Source organism: Pleurodeles waltl, chromosome 8 (genome assembly GCF_031143425.1).
Source record: "Pleurodeles waltl isolate 20211129_DDA chromosome 8, aPleWal1.hap1.20221129, whole genome shotgun sequence".
In the NCBI taxonomy this organism is placed as follows: Eukaryota; Metazoa; Chordata; class Amphibia; order Caudata; family Salamandridae; genus Pleurodeles; species Pleurodeles waltl.
The window spans coordinates 1526266917-1526285463 of record NC_090447.1 but is presented as its reverse complement, the minus strand read 5'-3'; the positions used below and the strand labels follow the sequence as shown (position 1 = coordinate 1526285463).

Genomic DNA, 18547 nt, shown 5'->3' with positions numbered 1-18547 from the left:
ACAACACTCTCCCTTTGGTTTCATGGTTTAGGAGGTTACCACAACCCATTAATACTACAACAACTTTATATTCTACATGAGATAAAAAAAATCAACAATGGTTATTTGGTTAAATGCATTTGAACCTTAACACTTACCTAATTCATATACTCCTCTTACATTCATGGAGGGAAAGAATAAAGGGGGTCATTACGACCCCAGCGGTCGATGGTATAGTGGAGGTATTACCGCCAACAGGCTGGCGGTACCTATCTCCACTATTATGGCCAAACCGCCAAGTCAACACACTGACAGCCACAGCAGTAACGACCGCCAGGCTGGAGACTATAGTCTCAAGCCCGGCGGCCGTCACTAGGCCGCCCATAGCATTTTGACCCCGCCCACCGCCATGGTTTCTGTGGTTTCTGTACCGCCACTGAAACCATGGCGGTAGGCACTATCAGTGCCAGGGAATTCTTTCCCTGGCACTGATAGGGGTCTCCCCCTCCCCAGAGTCCTCCCTCACCCTCCTGACCCTCGCACATTTAAACATATACACGCACATACATACATACCCATACACACACACATACATACACACATTCACCTATGCATTCATACATTCATACACACACCAACACTCACTAACACTCACAAACATACATCAAGGCACACACGCAATCTCATGACACAACATGCACGTACACTCACACCCACTCATGCACACACGCATGCACGCATTCACACACACTCACACCCCCCCCCACACATGCACACAACACCCCCTCTCGTGTCGGAGAACCCGACTTACCTGCTTGCAGGGGGTCCTCTGGCAGGAGACAGGACGCGGCGCTGCTCCCAGCAGCAGCGTCCGCCAGCAAAATACCGCCAGGCCGTATTATGGAACATGATACAGTAGGCAGTGTTTTGCTGGTGTGACGCTGCTGCTGGCAGCAGCGCCACCTTACTCGCCGTACGCCGCAATGACCGTAGACGGAATTCCGCAAGCCTTCTGGCGGAATTCCGTCTACGGTCAGAATGCCATGGACGGTCGAGAGCCACGGCAACGGTATGTTGGTGGCCGTCGCCGTGGCGGTATTTGCCACCAAGGTCCTAATGAGGGCCAAAGTGTCCCACAGTCAATAGTGTCATAGGTTACCAAGATATCCAGTAACTGAAGCAGACAGATCTCCGCTTTCAGGTCAGCACCAACATGTTCTACTGTTTTTCCAATACTACAATGCAAGAAAGGGCAGAAGTATGAAATTTAGATGGCGTGTCAGTGACCACCTGATCGTTCGAGCATCATTGAAGGAAATTATTGTTATTATTAATTTTTTTTAAATATATTTATTGGTATTTTATAACCAAACGTATAAGAAGTCAACTTTCAAGGAGACAACCCCTCCCTGGTCCCCTTTCCCCATATCAAACTCCATTTCCAGGTTACATTCAATATTCCAATATTGCCTTTCTGGACGGTAAAATAAAGTCAGAGTCAAAGCAAGCACATTACAATGTTTTAGGGACTGAGATCCACAGCCGTGTTTGAGTCCGCCAAAGATGTGATTTGCTCCTGAGTACCAATTTTTGGGTCTTTAAGGCAATCCAGGAGATGGTCCCACTGCTGCGCCATATCTACAGTCCCAGCCCCCTACGCTGCCTCCCGATGCAAAACCCTCCCTTCTGCCTCAGCCCATTTAATTAGCGTGTCCCGCCATCTTGGTAGCTGCGGGCCCCTAGGGTCTTTCCACTGCATTGTGAGCTCCCTTTTAGCCAGGATCAGTGCAAAGTCAATGTATTTGGTTGTAGTTCTCTGTGTGTGGGATCAAGGGAATCTCCCCAGTAAGGCCACTATTGGAGAAGATCGAGTTCTCCTATCAGTTACTGTTTTTATGCTATGTAATACTTTATCCCAGTATTGCTCCAGTTTCTCGCACTTCCATAACATATACATCAGGTCTGCATCAGGCTCCGAGCATCGGGGGAATGCACTATTCACAGTGTTGTACATCGATGCTATCTTGGCGGGACTGAGGTATGCTCTGTGAAATATTTACAGATTAATCAATTTAAAACGAGCATTTCTGGAGACCGTGTGTATATGTGCTGTGATTTTCCCCCACTGAGGTTCATCTATAGGTTTCCCAATATCCTCTTGCCAGAGGGTCCGCAACCGGTCAAGAGAGAGTAGAGTGTCTTTATGTAATGTTCTAAAGAGTGTGGATGCAACTTTCTTATCTCCCCTATTGTGCAGAGGGCCTGGCATCCCGCATGGGTAGGAGGTTCACTGAAACCCTGTTTCCAGTGTCGCCGTATGAGTGCTGTGAGTGATCTATGCATAATCATTGAAGGAAATTATGACATGCATCATCAATAACTTAATTAAATTGTTAGAGACAGAATGTCAACACTTCATATATGTATAACATAAATCTGAAATAGCGGAAGGAGTGGTGACAAGCCACTCTATATAAATAATTTTATAATAAGTCCTGGGCCTCCCTCACATCAATCCTTGGTTGTGTAGAATTTAGGGTTTCAGTCCATTTTATTAGAGATTATTCAAGAGCAACAGTTCCCCTAAGGAATCCAGGATCCATAGACACTGCCAATGAAACGCTGGAGTGGGAAAGGGCTTTTACCAAAAGTCTCTATCAGAGGCACAGTGCAAGGACCAGCTGAGCTGAGTGCTGGCATCCCTAAATCATGCTTGATAAGCAGTGAATGAACAATATGCCCTTGGGACACCACAGAAGTATTTGTCAAAGAAGCTGTAGACAATTCTAAAACATGGTTTAAATCAATACTAACCTCATCTCTAGATGTGTGCGTGTGTTCGTTGATGGTTGACTATGTACTCCAAAGACTCCTCTTTGTAATCAGACCCTTTATTTGTAAAGTGTACTATCACCCGGAGGCATAGGCGAGACCTATTGGATTTGCCAATGCGTGTTTCTTTTGATGCAACCAAATACAAGAGGAATGCAGCATTTCCGATGCCTGCAGACATCTGACAGCTGCAGTAAAAATCCCTGAATCTGCTGATTGTCACTGACCGCTATCTGTATGATAGCAGTTACTGACAATCACAGCATGAACGCAAGCAAGATAACTGATTGATTCCTGATAACCTTCCCAGGAGGAAACACCCTAGTATCTGACTTCATTATACATCAGTGCATTTTTTATTCTAATGTTGTCAATGTGTGACCTACAACCTGTGACCTATGATGTAAACATTTCAATCTTTGCAGAAGACCATAGAGAACCCTTATTTAGTAACTGGACCACTAGCACAAACTGCAATTCAGAACTCCTCTAAAATGTCAACATCAGCTGAGCAGACTCGAATTCAATCCCTATGTTATAACACTAGTACAAATTTAAGAAATACAAATGTACCAGAAATATATAAGCCAAAAAATTCCAAGCACTTCATTGGAAGAGGAACACGTTTTCTGATCACCCTTCATGTGAAAAAGGCAATGTATGAGCTGTAAATGACGTGCTCGCTAACCTCACCAGGCCAATGTATTGGTATATTAATTAGAGAGTCAAAGGCATCCAATAAGGATTGCTGACAAATGAAGCAGGAACCTGATCACTTCTGGTTTGTATACAATGTAGTCATTAACAGAGTGTTACTGTCCAACATGATGGCTCCGGATGGGATTTCCATTTTGTGCAAAAGGGCAGAAAACAACATTTAACCAAGACGAGATTTCTTTTGTTGTAGCAATAGTTGGCAAGTGGGCATGTCCTTAACATCATTACATGTTAATGTAAGTTTGTTTTAAATTAAAGAGTTCTGTTTCCTCATCTGCTCTGCAGTGAAGGTGCACACCAGTGCAATTGTAAGTCTTTTGTGGTGAAATGCAGACCCACCACATGTATAGAAGACCGCACAGCAACAAAGGGAAGACCTGGTAGGAGGAGAAGAGGAGGAAAGACCAAGTGGTTGGGGAGAAAGTGAAAAACATGTCAGAAGAGCGAGGCAGAAGGGGAAAAAAATAAAAGTATTAGAAAGCCAGTATTTCTTGCCTACAAGAGTGATTGGCTTTTTCAATGCTTTTAGCCATGTTCCACAGTGGAAGATGTGCAACATGGCTAAAATGTATGGGGGGTAGAGGGTGGATGAAAATAAGGCACAATAAACAATGGCGGGGGCATAAAGCATCATGAACAGTGATTGGGTTGGAGGGGGAAGAAAGCAACACGGATAATGGAAAACGTACTTGAATTACAGTACAGGTAGGGGAAGGACACTGATCAAACTAAACAAATCAGTACTTGGTCCATGCTCCAAACAAAAGAACATGAAGGAACATCGGCAATCACTAGCCAATTAGGGGGCAGCAAATACAAGTGACAATGAAGCCAACAATTGGTAAGCAATGGGTGGGCTCCAACCCCTTGTAGTAAACAATACCAATCACAGCAACAGCACCTGCGCTGTTGGCAGGAGTGACCTAAAAATTATGGAAACTCTTCCCACATCTACTACAAGAGTACATTTTTCTTCTTTAGGTGTTTGCAATAGGACAATTAAGGATAGTAAATTTGGGAAGTTCCTCCTAATTTTACTACAGGTATGGGTTTGCAGCTGGTATCTTAGAGCTGAGGAATGAATAAACCTCACTCTTTCCTGTTTTACTTAATCCCCTGTGTGCCTGGTACTATTGGCATTTTAGGTGTCTTGGGGAAGTACAACTATTTTGACATTCACTGCACGTTTATAGTTTCTCTCCCATGTGCTTTCACTGTATGCACTTTCTGATAGTACTTTAGTTTTCATGATCGATAAAAGCTCTTTCCTCATTCAATGCATGTGTTTGTTTTTTTCCCCCTCTGTGTGTGCTCACTGATGGGACTTTAGGTTGTGTAAGCCAGTAAAGCTCCTTCCATTGTCTGTGCCACTGAACCGTTTTTCATCTGTGTGGTTTTGTTGATGTGCCTTTAGGTGTGCTGACTGAGCAAAGCTCCTTTAATAGTAATGGCATGTGTATGGTTTCTCCCTTGGGTGCATTTGCTGAGGGTGTTTAGCTGCTGTTTTTGAGTGAAGCTTTTTCCACATACACTACATGTGTATGATTTTTCCCTGATGTTGATGTCCGTTTGGGCGTCCAAACGCAATAAAGCTCTTTCCACATTGACTACGTGTGTGGCTTCTCCCCTGTGTGTGTTCTCAGATGGCTCTTTAAGGTGATTAAGTAAGTAAAGTTCTTTCCACATTCAGTGCAACTGTATGGCTTTTCACCTGGGAGACCTTCGTTGGTGTATCTTTAAACTTGATGAATGAGCAAAGCTCCTTCCGCATTCACTGCATGTGAATGGCTTCTCCCTTGTGTGTGTTCGCTGATGGGTTTTTAGCTGCTGTTTTTGAATGAAGCTCTTCCCACATTCACTACATGTGTATGGTTTTTCCCTTGTGTGTGTTCGCTGATGTTCATTTAGGTGTACAAACTGAATAAAGCTCTTTCCACATTCACTACGTGTGTGGCTTCTCCCCTGTGTGTGTTCTCAGATGGCTCTTTAAGGTGATTAAGTAAGTAAAGTTCTTTCCACATTCAGTGCAACTGTATGGCTTTTCACCTGGGAGACCTTCGTTGGTGTATCTTTAAACTTGATGAATGAGCAAAGCTCCTTCCGCATTCACTGCATGTGAATGGCTTCTCCCTTGTGTGTGTTCGCTGATGGGTTTTTAGCTGCTGTTTTTGAATGAAGCTCTTCCCACATTCACTACATGTGTATGGTTTTTCCCCTGTGTGTGTTCTATGATGGATCTTTAAGGTGGTTAAGTAAGCAAAGCTCTTTCCACATTCAGTGCAACTATATGGTATTTCACCAGTGTGCCTTCGTTGGTGGCGCTTTAAACTTGATGATTGAGCAAAGCTCCTTCCACATTCACTGCATGGGTAACGGTGTCTCCTTTGTGTGTGTTCGCTGGTGAATTTTTAACTGTACTTTTTGAATGAAGCTCTTTCCACATTCACTACATGTGTTTGGTTTTTCTCCTGTGTGTTTTTGTTGATGTCTCTTTAGGTCTGACATTCCATTAAAGCTCTTTGCACATTCACTGCAAATGTGTGATTTTTCTGCCATGTGCACCCGCTCGTGAATCTTTAAATTTGATGACACAGTAAAACACTTTCCACATTCACTGCATGTGTATGGTTTTTCTCCTGTACTTATTCACTTATGGCTTGCTAAATGCTTGGTTATAATGAAGCTCTTTGCATGTTCATCACAGGTATGGTTTTGCCATTGTGTGCGTTCACTGATGGATATTTAGTTTTGACAAGTAAGTAAAGCTTTTTCCACATTCATGACATCTGTGGGATTTTCCCCCTCAGTGCGTTTGGTGATGGCTCCTTTAGAGTAATGAACATGTAAAGTTATTTCACAATCAGTGCCCGTGTTTTCTTCATCTTATGAAGGTCTTTATTAATTAAATCTTTAGAGCTGATGATTTGTGGTGAACTGAGTGAATAAAGCTCTCATGCATTGTACATGTATGGTTTTCTTTCGAGAGGACGTTTAGTTGCGATGGCTGAAGCACAATCCTCCCACGTTTACTTTGCCTTTATAGGTTTTTCCATTGTGCATTTTTGTTGAAGCTGCTTTAGTACTGAGCTGTTCTTATGTTTGATGGGCGTATAGTTTTTTTTTTCTCTGGGATGTCATGTCTAAGGGTTGGTTATATTTTGACATACATCACATTAAAGGGCTTTCTGGCTCAATGTCTTGACTGCTGACCCTCTAACTATATTGTGGTCTTTACAAGATATGTACTATATTTCCAATATATGTGTTTCCATGTGTTATTGTAATGCTGAATGTTTGCCAGAATTATTGCAAGACAGATAACCAGTGCATGGTTTTTCAATTAGGATTTTTTGTCTTCAACATGCTTTAAAAACTTCAAATATATGAACAAAGCAATAGCCTCGTTGCTGCCTCATGGCTCATCTGGTGACATCTGTATCTTCAATTTGGGCCAATATTTACGAAAAACATGCAAAGAATAAGCCCCATTGCCATATCTGCATACGCTCGGATAGTGTTCAGCTTTGCAAACAGCCAACCCCTTCTTTATTTGAAAACCCCGCTGTGTGTTTCACAATTCATGTTTTCTACACTTTGGTTTTATTCTGTGGTTTGATGGCACAGCTAAAGCATGGTTTACGGTGGACTAGACCCATTCATAGGAATGGTTTTATCTGGAGTCTTATAACACTGGATACATCGTGCCAATGCTGTTGTTGTGATTTTATCTGGTTTTGATGTTATGGGTGCAGTGACATGGTGGTCCTCAGCCTCTTGAAGCCACTGGGTTTTGCTTGATGCTCCTTGGAGGATGTGTATATTCTTGTATGAGGTTTTTACTCTCCTGCTTTGTTGTTCTGTTTCTAATTACTGTATGGCATCATTTCTGTTTTTTCTTGAATATCGGTTAGGTTTCCACAGTTAACATTTTTTTCTTCAATATTCATCATATTGTGTGTTTATGAATCTGCACTCTGCGGATGTAAAAGATTTGTAATCAATAAATGTAAAAGCTGCATAAAAATGAAGACACAGCAGACATAATAATGCGATAACTTTCAGTAAAGTCTCTGTTTTTCAGCACTGTTAATAACTGTAAGCAGAATTCACTCCATTGTTTTGTTCACTGTGTCACTAAAGAAAGTGGCTATCCTTATGCAAGTCAGCATTGGTCTCCTCGAATAGGAAGAATCTAGCCTGAATTGCCAGGCCATGCCCCCTCTAAATAGGAACAAAAGCAACACCAAAATTATTTTGCCCATGGTAGGCCCTGTTAGAGAGGTACAGCTTGAATCCTATAGGAAAGCAAGACCATTATTAAAGACATCTCCACTTTAACACGTCTATATATTAGGAAAGAATAACGCTTGTATGAAAACCACTAAATATAATGTATAAAACAAAATACAATATAGCGGTCTGAAAAACAGAAACAATAGAATACTTCTCAAATCAAAAACCAAAACACAAAGACTAATTTAAAACTGGGTGCACTATTTCAAAGTTTAGGACATTCATTAGCCAAGGCAGTGACCAGGTGGCGCTGATTTCATCCCAAGATGCCATCAAGAGGACTGGCGTATTTACGTATTTCAGTGTGTTAATAATCGATGTTACTATGACAAGTATGTTGAGTGTGGGTCTATAGGGGCTCTTGTGGGAGTAGCTGATTCCTGACTGGCGGACGAGGCTTGTTCCTATGTGAAAAGACCAAAGCTATGTCTCCCTGAAGTGCTGAAGGGTGCACTACTCAGGGTCATAGTAGAAATTATGGGGCATAAGTACATGGCCTGTATTAGATTTAGTGAGTGAAGCACCCCAGCCCAGCTTTCAAGGAGCTACTGGGGTATCTCTCCCTAGAAAATGCTGAAAATTAGAGGGCATATAGGTGCATTTTACAGCACATTTTGTGCATGAAAATGGGCCATTAGGACTTTGCATCTCTCTGTATGACCTGCCATTGGTAGGTGGCTGTCAGATAATGAACCCAACACAGTAGCAGTTACAGCACCCAGTCTGTGTGAACCCCTCAGCTGGTTCACACTGTATTATCCCATCGCCCGGGCTAGTCTACTGTGAACAACCCCAACACCCAAGGAGGATAACCAGTGCTCAATTTGAGCCACTGGGTGCAGGGGAGGCCCACCAGCACTCATTTTTGGGGACCGGCACTTATGTTTCCTCATCAGACTTTTACCTAGAGCAAGAGAGAGAAAAACCTAAAAGGGGAAGAAGCAGGAACAGAACGATGGAAAAACATCTCAGAGGGAAAAAGCAGGAACCTGAAAGAATGAGATAAAGGGGCTGAAAGTGCCAGGTGGTGGATTAAAGAGGCAAGAGGCTACATCATGACTACACAGTTTTGTTATTTAGCAGACAGATATCAAATAGTGTTAGCTGTGGGCTTCTGAGAAAAAACACTGGGCCCCAGCACTTAGGGGGTCATTACGACCCTGGCGGACAGCAGTAATTTGGGGAAAGGTACTGCCAACAGGTTGGCGGTACTTTTTCCCAAATTATGACATTGGCGGTTTGGCTCAAGCCAAACCGCCAATGTACCACTCCGTCCGCCAGGGTGGTAACAGCCTGTGGGCTGGAGACTTCGGTTTCCAGCCAGGCAGCCGTCACAGTCCCACCCTCAGGATTATGACCCCTCCTACCGCCATGGTTTTCGTGGCAAAGCTACCACCCCGAAAACCATGGCGGTAGGCACTATCAGTGCCAGGAAATTCCTTCCCTGGCACTGATAGGGGCCTCCCCCGCCCCTCCCTCTCCCGGCCCCCCCGACATCCACACACCCACACATGCACACATATACACACATGCATACCCACATCGACCCACGCATGCACACATACATACCCACACCCCGCAACACACACTAACATACATTGTAGCACACACGCATTCACAACACACAACATGCACGTACACTCACATTCATTCATTCACACACACATTTCACACGACTCACACCTGAATGCACTCATACAAAAACAGACACCTGCCCCCCCCACACACAACACCTCCACACACGCACACAACACCCCCTCTCCTGTCGGAGAACCTGACTTGCTTGCTTGCAGGGGGTCCTCAGGCAGGAGATTGGACGTGGCGCTGCTGCCAGCAGCAGCGTCTCCAGCAATACACCGCCAGGCCATATCATGGCTCATGATACGGTAGGAGGTGATTTGCTGGCGTGGCGCCACCTTACCGCCGTCCACCACCATGACTGTCAATGAAATACCGCCAGCCTTCTCCCGGTATTCCGTCGACGGTCATAATGTGGTTGCCGGCTGGTAGCCACGGTGACAGTATGTTGGCGGCCGTCGCCATGGCGGTAGGTGGTATCTACCGCCAATGTCATAATGAGGCCCTTAATCTTTAACAAATTAAGCTCTGGGGATAGCACCTTAATTTACAACTGGTGATTGGCAATCATTTCAGCCTGGGGACCCAGCTCAACTATTGCTATGGTAAAAAATAAGTGCAGCGACTGCAGGCGCCTTACTTAGCTGAAGTGTTGGGGATGGGGGGAGGCGGGGGTGCGCGTGCACACACACACACACACAAGGAATAAAGCTCCATATGTTTGCGTTCACTACTGGAAGACCGGAAGACCCGTCAGAAGACAATAAAAAAAAAACATGGTCAATTGATAAAACTGCACCGGGGGCGTGGCCACAACCGCCACCAAGATGACCGCAATCTTGTGAGGCTCCATCGGCGGCGGTCTTACTATCGACCAAATCACAGCCATCATCACTTCCTGGATGCAGGTGATAACCTGCTAGTGCTCTTGAGGCCCGGGGGAGTGCAGGGATTCAACCATTAGTGAGGTTGCCGCCATGGGTGTTGGGCGGCCTCATGGCCCAGCACTACCTTGGAGCCCTGCGGCGACAGGGGCCACGGGTGAACCTGAGATCACCCGATCTCACCGGTGCTGTGCCATCCTCCCTCAGCCTCCCTGCATAGTCAGAGCGGGGACTGCTCTCTGCCGACTCCATCCCCTGGACCGATCGCCTCCTGTCCGCCCTATGGGTGGCAGTGCGGGGTTGTGCCGGGACCTACCCACCCCTGTATGCTGCTTGCATTCCCACGGGGTCCGGCAGCCATCCTGGTGAGTGTTACTGAATCCCCACACTGTGATCGCCCTCTGCAGCCAGGATCTCCTACACATTGCTGCAGGTGCTCGAGCCACGGCACCTGTGGGCTACTCTTGGTGCTCAAGTGGCTGGATGCCAGGCCTGGCAGCGTGGAAGGTGGAGGCCCCGCGCCACCGGTCTGCGACGGGGGTGACTCCACTGCAGCTTCTGGAAACAATGGTATGCACCCCCTCATCAGCAAGAGTCCCCCATCTCGCTTCTGCCTACCTGTATGGCCACAGGGGTGGGCGGGAGGGGGCAAACGCTATTGGGCTGTCTTTGGGGTGCCCCCCATCCGCATACATAGCTGCATTGGTCCACAGTTGCATGGAAGATTACCCCCTGGCCCAGTGTTGTGATGATGACTGACCAGTGTAGTCCCCTGACCTTGAAAGTACTTGAGCACAACCCATGGGAGCCTTGGAGGTTGCCGACTCTCCTTCTCATGTGTGTAGAGCGTGCACAACCACCCTTGTGCTGCCACTTTGCCATCAACTCAGACATACAGCTTGTGGCTTCTCGGTTCATCCACTGCTTTGACAGGCCATTCCACATTTATTCAAAGGGAGCCTGTTCCCCACTATAGGCACTGTGGCTGTACTGCCTTCCAGGCTCGGACTACATACCACCCTAGCGACAGGAGGCCTTCCTCATGGACCCTCCAATCCAGTGTAACGGGGGCTCACTACCCGATACTCTCGCTGCTACTGGTTGAACCGCCACCATGGGCAGATCAGATCCTAAACAGTGGAGAATAACGTTCGGCAGACACAGAACGCCTGGGACTCGGGGTCCCCCCTACGACACTGATGAAGCTACTGACTGCGACACTGTAACTGCCTAATCCAATGACTTGTCCACCATTATGGCAGAGCTCAAGGAGGGATTCCACGCAATGGGCGTGCGTTTTGATACCCTTGCTGGCCGCATCGACAAAATGGGAAAACGCCTGGACCGTCAGGGGGTGAGGATCGACGGCGTGGAGGAGAGGATCTGAAGTCGGGAGGATGGCATGACCACCATGCAGAAACGTAATGGAACGCCTGTTGAAACAAGCTGCATTCAAATGTGAGAATTTGGAGGCCCGTTCCCAGAAATAATATTCGCATCGCAGAGACCACCAACATGGGCGTGCCCGACACCTTCGTGGAGAAACTCCTCCTAGACCTCTTTGATCGCTCCAACTGCTCCTCCACCTTCGCTGTGGAGCATGCCCATTGCTCCTTGGACCCCCTGAATGCACCCCACCTCGCTTTCTTATCGCTCGTCTTTTAAATTATAAAGACAGAGACAGCGCCCTCCGTCTTGCCTGGGAATGGGGCCCACTACACTACCAGGGAGCAAACATGTCACTATCCCCTGACTTTACCCCCACAGTGCAGGAGGCCCCTTTGGAAGTTCATCAATGTTAAGAACAGTTGCAGGAGATTGGGCTTGCTATATGCCATGCTCTATCCTGCGCATCTCCGGGTGGAACATAATGGGAAACCTCGAATCTTTGAAACGCCTGCAGACCCAGTCACCTTTTGCAGAAAGCCACCACCCAGATCGCCGTCTCATTTGGGGTCTTCTGAGCGCAGCAGCCCAGGGACCTCTCAGCGGTCACCTTCTCCGGACCCCCCATGACTGTGGGGACTGTTCTGTCACTACATGACCATTGCTTGTCTATGATCTTATTATTGAGCTCTGATCTCTTGGTACTTTAAATGTTCATGCATATATCTTATTTGTTACTGTGGTAAGATGGTGGTTGATTTGCACCTCTCTTGCATGTCTCTTTTTCTTGATAGGCCGCTGCTCGTCGAGTTGTTGTTACGCCCCTATGGTGAGCACCAAACTTGTCTCAGTGGGATTGTTTTTTGTCTTGTTTCTATATTCTGGGATGCCCTTGATATCTTATTGTCTGGTGTGGGTAGGGGATTGGGATTATGGATTTGTTTCAGTTGATGTTAACTTGTTCCTTTATGCATTCTTGATGCGTCACATCACACATCCTACTCATCACTACATATAACACGTCCTTTGTGCGCCACCTCTCTCCACTGCTATTACATCCTCAATATGAGCTGAGTGCTCGATCTTATGTTCCTTTTCTGGAACATACGTGGAATTAACTCACGGAAAGGGAAACAGGTCTTGTCCTACCTAATTAGGCATGGCATGGGATTAGCCTTTCTCCAAGAAACGCACTTATTCCCCAGCACTGATACTCAGTTTGCCAAAGCCTGGGGAACACACTGTTACTTCTCTTGCTATAGCTCATATTCTCAGGGGCACCTGCATTCTCATACACAAAAATATCCCCTGTACCCTCCAGGTCAGTCACTGTGATCCAGAGGGTCGATATGTTCTCCTACAGGGCATACTTGTGACAAGCGTGTTTTGCTACTTAACATCTATACCCCTAACGTGGATAATCCCGAATTTTTTCAGGGGGTGAAGGACCACTTGAGATGGCTTGACACTGATCATGTGATGCTTGGGGGTGACCTTAACATGCCACAATGCTTGCACACTGACTCTAGTAGCTCACAACCTAGTGATAAACCTCATACCCGGAACATTCTCTGCCACTTACGACTTGCGTGTACTTGCCGTACCCAAAACCCATCTACCCCGGGATTCACATTTTACTCTTCTTATCTGGACGAGGTAGCACTGGTCTGGCTAACGGATGGGCAGCAACAGTTTCTTAGTGAACCTCTCAAGCTTGATGAGGTGGTTCAGGCCATAGAGGCACTAGACTGTTCCAAAGCGCTGGGACTAGACGGTCTGACCGGGGCCTTCTATAAGGCTTTTAAGCATCAGTTGGCTCCTCAACTCATGACACTGTACAATGAATCCACGGCCCCTGGCACACTTTCCTCCACGCTCCGTGACTCTGTCCTCACTCGATTGTTAAAGCCTGGAAAGATCCTCTCTGCTGCGCTTCTTATCGCCCCCTTTCTCTTTTAAAAATCAATAATAAAACATTAGCCAAATTCTTCCACCAGATTGTCTCTCCTGATGGAGCAGATCATTTCGCATTTCCAGTCCATCTTTGTCCCTTATCGATCGACTTCTATCAATCTATGCACTATCTTTGCAGTCCTACACAGGATAGCTCCATCCATCCCAGCTATCGTAGCCTTACTGGATGGCGAAAAGGCTTTCCACTAATTGGAGTGGCCATTCTTGAGAGCTGTCCTCTGTAAGCTTGGTATCCCCACCCCCTTTTACATCTTTGATCATGCTGTTATTTACTGACCCGGTGGCCCCCAGCCGGGTAAACATCTCGCTTAGCGACGCATTCCCTATTATGTGTGGCACTAGGCAGGGGTGCAATAGACCCACCTGTCCATTGCATTATTGTGATAGACCTGCTGGTCCATTATCTGCAGGAATGCCATGCTCATAGATGTCTCCAACTTACTACTGCCCCCCTATTGCTTTTCCTTTATGCAGAAGACATCCTGCTTTTCATTTGTTATCCTGTGGACAACCTCGCCCCACTTATGCAGGAGATAACCCTTTGTGGTATGCCCTCAGGACTACAGATCAATTGGTCTAAATCTGAGCTCTATCCATTAACTGACACTGCCCAACCTGTACCTGCTGTGTATTCTTTCAGATGGGCTGCAGATGACACCAAAATTCTAAGCATTTGACGCCACAAGGACAAGAATCAAATCATACAACTTAACTATGGCCCGGCGATGGCACACCTTGACACCCACTGTCTATGGCAGGGCAGATGGCCATTATTAAAATAGTGGTTCTTCCCCATTTTATATCCCTATAGCCTTGTCATTGGCCTTCTTTGTACACTACGTAGTCATCTCCTGCGCTTGATTTGGGTGGGTGGTCGCCCCCTTGCCCATTGGGATACTCTAACCCTCCCTTTTGACCATTGTGGCTTCGGCATTGCCGACTTTTATCTTTATTTTCTCACTGCCCAGTGTCAATACTCACATTGGTGGTATCACCCAGATGCCCGCGTACCGTACCTGAAGCCTGAGCAGGATCAGGTGGATGGGCTTTTCCATTCCCAACTGTTACCAAAGGGCATTCCGTTGGACCCCCATGATATCCAAACTGTGTCCACAACCTGCTGGGCATTGCACAGACTGCGACAGATTGGGTGGTGGACTCCTCAACTCTGCTGCTCTCTCCCTGCATAATAACCCATGGCTCCCTCTCACTCAGGAAACACTGGTACTGCGCACACTTCATCATCTTAATTTACACACTATGGGGGACCTATTTCCTGATGGCCATGTTGTGCAATCTACTGTTGCTCTGCACCAACAGTATGTCTCCAACATGGATCTCTTCGTCTTTCGAAGACTTTATAATAATCTCCAATACCTTCTCCCTTCATACCCATTAGCTCTTGAAGACGCCCCACCCCTGACGCAGGTGGTAACAGATGCAGAGGGTGACTGTGTGATCTCCACGATATACCATTTATGCCTCACCATGAAACATGACACGACAACTCGAGTTCGGGAGGTATGGGGGGAGGAACTGGGCATTCCCCTTACCGACAAGATTTGGACATATTGCTGCACCAAAATTCAGCATATCTCGATTTACTATAGGCACAAACTACTGCATTTTGAATTCCTCCACTGTTGTTACCTCTCTCCATCAGATATTGCTAAATTTGATCCAGATAAGACTGACCACTCCACTGCCCTAAGTGTTACTTTCCGGGTGTAGACTTCCCTCATTTGATCCGGACATTTCCAGAGATTTCTGGACCTCTGTTTTCATGCATGTCTCTGCCATGCTGGATATCGAGTTGGTACCCAACCCTCTTTTTGCTCTCCTGGGCTACAAAAAGGAATGCCCCACGCTTGCTGCGTCATCTCACCTCCATGGCCCTTTTGTTAGCAAAACAAGGGATCTAGTTACATTGGGGAGGTTGCAGAGTTCCACCTACCTCGAAATGGCTCAAAGGCATGACATACTGCGACAGAGTTAGTGACAATTATGGTCTCTTCCAACCCCCCACGTCTCGACCTATAGACATTTGGCAGCCCTTTGGAGACTACGTCCGCACCCTTGTTCATGGTCCCTTGAGCTAGACTTATCTTCTCTCCCCACAAGCATACCGATTCATAGCCACCCATATTCCACATACTCCTAGTGTTATCATGTATGGCTACTGCTTTTTACTGTATTACTACCTGTGATTATCTCTTGTCCCGCTAATGCGCTCCGTAGATGTGTTAGTGATGTGAACTATATCAGCTGGCTTTTGTTTTTGATTGTTATTCTCAAAACCTAATGAAGACAATAAAAAAAAAAGCTAAAGTTGCACCATAGCTGATCATGTTGTATGCTATTTACGCCCCTGCCCTGTCATGCTCGACTGTGCGTCAGCTTGGAAGCTGCCTTGTGCCTAACAGCCAATCCTGATGCAGCTCTTATGATGTTTATTACATTAAATAGCATGAGCACTGCGCCGGGATTGCATGGACAAGGCAACCCAGCGCCCCATTGAAGACTTGGAGGGTTGCATTTGCTGCCACGCCCCTGCCTTCAAGCCAGAGTGGGTTCTTGCTCAGAAGCCTAAAGTATGCATGTCAGGCTAGCCGATTCCCGAGACCGGTCAGTCTGTCATGCACACTTTTAATTACGTAGCACAGTCAGCACAACTGTCCCTGTGTCCCTGGAAACAGCCACGCCCCCTCCCTCAGGCATATGACTGACAACAACAATGTAAGTAATTGCTGCAACCCTGCCATGGTACGCAGTTCTGCAAACACAAATCTACACAAGAAATGAACATTTCAGGGGAGTTGTGGCTCAAAGAAGGGGGCAACTCTCTTCTGCCCCTGTAGAGAAGCCCCCACTGCACAGTACGTGCTACACATTACAAGAAGGGCTGAAAGAGCCATAACAGCAAGGATGGGCCACTATTCTAGAGGGGGACATTGCAACATAGGCTGTGTGTTTTCATGAGTTAACTCTGTGATTAGAATGTTGATGGTTCTGACAGATGTTGATGACAGAACCAGCCTTCCACCTGATACATTGTCCATGTATGAAATGTAAGAAGGGGGTGGCCTCTGCAGCATCTGGAAGCATCTACCCTGATGATGGCAAATTCACGAAGCAAGAAAAAAGAAGGGGCCTCAAAACAAATAAACAGAGGTGGGGCCCAGAGAAAGGAGGAAAATGTCCTGACGAATGATGCTAACAGTGTGGTGACCAAATACATTATACAGCATGGAAACTAAAAAAAAACTAGAACAGTGACTGTAGAGAGGAGCAGAGTTAAAACCTCAAAGATAATACAACGGATGACAGAATTAGGCACCAAAGTCCATTCTTCTGATGAAACCATAGATGAATGCACTATGGACCAAGAGACATGTAGAGTCCCACTTTTCTTGTTGGAACAACAAAATGTGATCCTTCAGGGGAAACAAGAGGACTTGCAGAACATACCCTAGAGCAATAATATCCATGTGACAGGTGTCCGTAAAGGAGCAGAGGATGGAAACATCAAGGCCTGTACCCAATGGATGCTTCAGGTCATTTTGTAAAATTAAGAGACTTTGCCAATTCAAATTGATACAGTACATTTACTTACATGATGGCACCGTAGGAACTTGTTGCCTGCAGATATTATAGTGCATGTTCATTATTCTGACAACAAAAATGTATTATGTTGAAGGCTAGAGCAGGGGAGAGACATATGATTCAATGAAGCTTCACTGAAATTATTTCAGGACTTGTCATTGGTGGGGAGGGGCAGATGGAGTCACCCATTCAGCCTACACTTTAGGTGGAAGGAGTGGTCCATAAAATCAGCAAATGAAACCCAGGAGATCCTGGGGCTTGAGCAAGAAAGCAAGCGAACGCAAGAATCGAGAGGAAGAGAGGAGTACATTCTGCCACAACGTCAACCTGTGTGGGCAGGATGTGAGCTGAGGGATACGGGAGGAGCACATTCGAAACTGGCTGGGAAAGAAGCAGTGACTGAGCAATTGGAAAGAGTAAGTATTGCATCCAAGGCAGACCTGATTAACTCCAGGGAGAATACATCTCCTCAATGTTGATTATGGTGGTACCAGAAACTGCTCGGACATTAAGGGATAAAGGGGTTGGGGTCAGCTTGAACTGTAGGAATTTTGGTCCGGGACGGGCTCCACGATAACGTAGAGATAAGAAGATGAAGGGAAGAGTATAACACTGTACATAACTACTGCCTTACATTACTGGCCATTAGAAAGGCTTGAAGCAGAATGGCATTGTGGTGCTAAGGAGGTGAGGAATAGAAATGTTATTGGCTCGCAGGTGTTTGCATCACATCCCAATGCCACAGCTAATAGCTAATCAGAGATGGAAGGGACATTAGAGGTGCATGAGGGAAACTTCTTAGTGCCCCTTTCATCCTGCAACTTTGTACTTACTTGAATTCTGTTCGGCTGGGGGTTCCAGTGGGTACTCGGGGTGAAGGGCTGGGGTGGGAAGCCTGAGAGAAACGTTATACACAGTTTGATAAGGAAGGGAGAAGGATCCTCCTAAACAGTACACTGAAAGGAATGATACTTGCTATCGCAGCTATTTAACCTTTTATACAAGTCAGTACAAAAAAATAAAACACAACAGCTGATGGTCGGAATGCAGAGCAAATCAAACATTCACCCCCAGTCACAGATCTGGGTTTAATCCATCATTTTCTGCTTGCCATGCCATTCCAGTTTGGACCCAGCCATATGCAAATCAGTCTTGACCCTGTTACCCATGGGAACAGTCCAGCCTGAACTGCCAGGCCAGGTCCTCCCTGGACTAGAAAAAAGCATCCTGGGACCAGTTTCAGGGTATCACCCTTCATCAGCCAGGCTAACTTAAATCTGGTGGCATAGCAAGCACGGGAC

The 18547-nt window shown here is 46.2% G+C and overlaps 1 long non-coding RNA gene and 1 pseudogene across 1 annotated transcript in view; both read right to left on the bottom strand.

Moving 5' to 3' along the window:
- Window positions 1-1357: 1357 nt before the first annotated feature.
- LOC138249629 (oocyte zinc finger protein XlCOF6-like) lies at window positions 1358-6171 on the bottom strand (annotated as a pseudogene).
- Window positions 6172-7030: 859 nt separating this feature from the next.
- The window catches only part of LOC138248915 (uncharacterized), a 34522-nt gene continuing 23005 nt past the window's right edge, over window positions 7031-18547 (bottom strand). The window contains exon 3 of the long non-coding RNA XR_011194662.1: window positions 7031-7502. This is a non-coding gene — a long non-coding RNA (uncharacterized lncRNA). The remainder of the gene's footprint in view (window positions 7503-18547) is intronic.